Source organism: Pogonomyrmex barbatus, unplaced genomic scaffold, assembly GCF_055798465.1.
Source record: "Pogonomyrmex barbatus isolate J1 unplaced genomic scaffold, ASM5579846v1 scaffold37, whole genome shotgun sequence".
In the NCBI taxonomy this organism is placed as follows: domain Eukaryota; kingdom Metazoa; phylum Arthropoda; class Insecta; order Hymenoptera; family Formicidae; genus Pogonomyrmex; species Pogonomyrmex barbatus.
In genome coordinates, this window is record NW_028297135.1 from 17,501 (window position 1) to 22,500 (window position 5,000).

The window sequence follows — 5,000 nt, forward strand, 5'->3', positions numbered from 1 at the left end:
GTCGTGCGAAAGCAACACGCCGCGAGCGGACTTTAACGCACGAACGGCCGTACGCGCCACGTCGTGCGAAAGCAACACGCCGCGAGCGGACTTAACGTTTGCGAAAGCAACACGCCGCGAGCGGACTTAACGTTTGCGAAAGCAACACGCCGCGAGCGGACTTTAGCGTTTGCGAAAGCAACACGCCGCGAGCGGACTTTAACGCACGAACGGCCGTACGCGCCACGTCGTGCGAAAGCAACACGCCGCGAGCGGACTTTAACGCACGAACGGCCGTACGCGCCACGTCGTGCGAAAGCAACACGCCGCGAGCGGACTTAACGTTTGCGAAAGCAACACGCCGCGAGCGGACTTTAGCGTTTGCGAAAGCAACACGCCGCGAGCGGACTTTAACGCACGAACGGCCGTACGCGCCACGTCGTGCGAAAGCAACACGCCGCGAGCGGACTTTAACGCACGAACGGCCGTACGCGCCACGTCGTGCGAAAGCAACACGCCGCGAGCGGACTTAACGTTTGCGAAAGCAACACGCCGCGAGCGGACTTTAGCGTTTGCGAAAGCAACACGCCGCGAGCGGACTTAACGTTTGCGAAAGCAACACGCCGCGAGCGGACTTTAGCGTTTGCGAAAGCAACACGCCGCGAGCGGACTTTAGCGTTTGCGAAAGCAACACGCCGCGAGCGGACTTTAACGCACGAACGGCCGTACGCGCCACGTCGTGCGAAAGCAACACGCCGCGAGCGGACTTAACGTTTGCGAAAGCAACACGCCGCGAGCGGACTTAACGTTTGCGAAAGCAACACGCCGCGAGCGGACTTTAGCGTTTGCGAAAGCAACACGCCGCGAGCGGACTTTAACGCACGAACGGCCGTGCGCGCCACGTCGTGCGAAAGCAACACGCCGCGAGCGGACTTTAGCGTTTGCGAAAGCAACACGCAGCGCGCGAGCCTGTGTAGTGCCTGTCCGCGGGAGGCGCGATTAAAGTATCAGTCATTCGTGTGCTACAATTTTATAATCCTGTGTCCTTAAAATATCAATACTTATATAATTGCATAGTAAAATATAATATTACAATATAAACATTATATTTCGTTATATAAGTTTAAAAATTAACATAACTGTAATAACTAAGCATTATGCACCTTCTAATACAGAAACACTAAAAGTATTCCCACGCAAACACTCCAATGCGTGTGATACGTTATTAGGGACAGCATTCATGCATGAATGCTTTAAAAGTAAAGATATAAACACGGATAACAGCAACACTTTATCAAAGGCACCAATCCAGATATCAATGACGAATAAATGTTTATTTATTAATACGAAAGTTATTTATTGCGCTGCCCGGCTAATCGGAGGTTCCGCCGAGAGCGAAGAGCAACACGCCGCGAGTCGACTTTTGCATCGCCCGTACGCCGGAGGTACTGCCCGAGCCCGTCGGAGGTACCGCCGAGAGCGAAAGCAACACGCCGCGAGCCAACTTTTGCATCGCCCTTACGCCGGAGGTACCGCCGAGAACGAAAGCAACACGCCGCGAGCCGACTTTTGCATCGCCCGTACGCCGGAGGTATCGCCGAGAGCGAAAGCAACACGCCGCGAGTGGACTTTGTCGCGCGGCAACGTCGGAGGTAATGCCCGAGCCCGTCGGAGGTACCGCCGAGAACGAAAGCAACACGCCGCGCGCGGACTTTGTCGTGCGACACCGTCGGAGGTACTGCCCGAGCCCGTCGGAGGTACCGCCGAGAAAGAAAGCAACACGCCGCGAGTCGACTTTTGCATCGCCCGAAAGCCGGAGGTACCGCCGAAAGCGAAAGCAACACGCCGCGAGTGGACTTTGTCGCGCGACAATGTCGGAGGTACAGCCCGAGCCTGCCGGAGGTACCGCCGAGAACGAAAGCAACACGCCGCGAGCCGACTTTTGCATCGGCCGTACGCCGGAGGTACCGCCGAGAGCGAAAGCAACACGCCGCGAGTGGACTTTGTCGCGCGACAATGTCGGAGGTACAGCCCGAGCCCGTCGGAGGTACCGCCGAGAGAGAAAGCAACACGCCGCGCGCGGACTTTATCGTGCGACATCGACGGATGTATCGCCCGAGCGAGCGTCCGGAGGTACCGCCGAGAGCGAAAGCAACACGCCGCGAGTCGACCTTTGCATCGCCCGAAAGCCGGAGGTACCGCCGAGAGCGAAAGCAACACGCCGCGAGTGGACTTTGTCGCGCGACAATGTCGGAGGTACAGCCCGAGCCCGTCGGAGGTACCGCCGAGAACGAAAGCAACACGCCGCGCGCTGACTTTGTCGTGCGACACCGTCGGAGGTACCCGCCCGAGCCCGTCGGAGGTACCGCCGAGAAAGAAAGCAACACGCCGCGAGTCGACTTTTGCATCGCCCGAAAGCCGGAGGTACCGCCGAGAGCGAAAGCAACACGCCGCGAGTGGACTTTGTCGCGCGACAATGTCGGAGGTACTGCCCGAGCCAGCCGGAGGTACCGCCGAGAACGAAAGCAACACGCCGCGCGCGGACTTTATCGTGCGACATCGACGGAGGTACCGCCCGAGCGAGCGTCCGGAGGTACCGCCGAGAGCGAAAGCAACACGCCGCGAGTCGACTTTTGCATCGCCCGTAAGCCGGAGGTACCGCCGAGAGCGAAAGCAACACGCCGCGAGTGGACTTTGTCGTGCGACACCGTCGGAGGTACCTCCCGAGCCCGTCGGAGGTACCGCCGAGAACGAAAGCAACACGCCGCGAGCCGACTTTTGCATGGCCCGTACGCCGGAGGTACCGCCGAGAGCGAAAGCAACACGCCGCGAGTGGACTTTGTCGCGCGACAATGTCGGAGGTACAGCCCGAGCCCGTCGGAGGTACCGCCGAGAGAGAAAGCAACACGCCGCGCGCGGACTTTATCGTGCGACATCGACGGATGTATCGCCCGAGCGAGCGTCCGGAGGTACCGCCGAGAGCGAAAGCAACACGCCGCGAGTCGACCTTTGCATCGCCCGAAAGCCGGAGGTACCGCCGAGAGCGAAAGCAACACGCCGCGAGTGGACTTTGTCGCGCGACAATGTCGGAGGTACAGCCCGAGCCCGTCGGAGGTACCGCCGAGAACGAAAGCAACACGCCGCGCGCTGACTTTGTCGTGCGACACCGTCGGAGGTACCGCCCGAGCCCGTCGGAGGTACCGCCGAGAAAGAAAGCAACACGCCGCGAGTCGACTTTTGCATCGCCCGAAAGCCGGAGGTACCGCCGAGAGCGAAAGCAACACGCCGCGAGTGGACTTTGTCGCGCGACAATGTCGGAGGTACTGCCCGAGCCAGCCGGAGGTACCGCCGAGAACGAAAGCAACACGCCGCGCGCGGACTTTATCGTGCGACATCGACGGAGGTACCGCCCGAGCGAGCGTCCGGAGGTACCGCCGAGAGCGAAAGCAACACGCCGCGAGTCGACTTTTGCATCGCCCGTAAGCCGGAGGTACCGCCGAGAGCGAAAGCAACACGCCGCGAGTGGACTTTGTCGTGCGACACCGTCGGAGGTACCTCCCGAGCCCGTCGGAGGTACCGCCGAGAACGAAAGCAACACGCCGCGAGCCGACTTTTGCATGGCCCGTACGCCGGAGGTACCGCCGAGAGCGAAAGCAACACGCCGCGAGTGGACTTTGTCACGCGGCTACGTCGGAGGTACCACCCGAGCCCGTCGGAGGTACCGCCGAGAACGAAAGCAACACGCCGCGCGCGGACTTTATCGTGCGACACCGTCGGAGGTACCGCCCGAGCCCGTCGGAGGTACCGCCGAGAACGAAAGCAACACGCCGCGAGCCGACTTTTGCATCGCCCGTACGCCGGAGGTACCGCCGAGAGAGAAAGCAACACGCCGCGCGCGGACTTTGTCGTGCGACATCGCCGGAGGTACCGCCCGAGCCCGTCGGAGGTACCGCCGTGACGTCGGAGGTACCGCCGAGCCCGTCGGAGGTACCGCCGAGCCTGTCGGTGCTCCTTACAAGTATCCGTTTTCGGCCATCGGGACGCCCGATTTTGTTTAATGTCATCTCTTTTTCTTCGATCCATCCCGTCTGTGCTGTCGTTCGGTCGCTGTCGACCCGTTCGGATCGATCATCGTAATCCGATCGTTCGCAGCGACTAAGTCCCGTTCGCCTCGTTTCATCGGCGCTCGCGCCCATAAGCGGCCGTGCGTAAGGCCGTGCGTCGCCGACCGCTTGGCCGGCCGGTTGGGTACTATAAGAGGTGCGGTGCGCTCGGCGACCGAGCGTTGTCGGATCGTCGTGCGGGTGCGTTTGGCGTGCTTCGCACGTTCGGTACGATGTGCCTCGGCTCTCCTGAGTCGTGCCGTATTATTAGAAATTATATTTCTAGACACAGCATTGCCACGAGTCGGCGTCGTAAGACCGAATGGCTCCTATGTGGCGCGCACTGTTTATCAGTGTTGGCTGCGCGATCTTCCCTCGTTCGTAGACGAACGCGATCGGATGTATCGTTGCACTTACCGAGCATCGACTTCACCGTTACCGAGTGGCGGAAAGCGAGAGATCGCTCTTCACGCTTACTTGTAAACCGTAGCGAAAATTTTCGACCGTGCTTGAACGCACCGGCGACTCGTTCCTCGACGTCTGAGCATCGCGCCGTCGATCTAGCGTCAGGGCGAGGCGGCTATACGCCGCTACTTTGGGAGAATGAGAACAACATGATCTTTATATAACAAATATGATCTTTATAACATAATTTTAACGGAGTAGAGCTCCAACGAGCGTCTGTCTCCAGCTGTATATATTGCGATAATAAGAGAGTGTCGCCGACCGGCTTGAGGGCGCCGGCGGTAATAACGGCACGTCGAGAGTATCTCGAACGAAGGGCGCCCGTCACGTTCGCGGACGTGATGGGGCGCGCGTCGCTCCACGCGAGCGACCGAACTCACGAAGTTCCCTGGTTGATCCTGCCAGTAGTCATATGCTTGTCTCAAAGATTAAGCCATGCATGTCTCAGTGCAT

General features: G+C 59.7%; 1 non-coding gene across 1 annotated transcript in view; it reads left to right on the plus strand.

The window, feature by feature from the left end:
- The first annotated feature begins 4,932 nt into the window (after positions 1-4,932).
- Positions 4,933-5,000, plus strand: part of LOC148935836 (small subunit ribosomal RNA) — a 1,920-nt gene continuing 1,852 nt past the window's right edge. Inside the window, exon 1 of the ribosomal RNA XR_016140081.1 lies at positions 4,933-5,000. This exon is cut by the window's right edge and continues 1,852 nt beyond it. This is a non-coding gene — a ribosomal RNA (small subunit ribosomal RNA).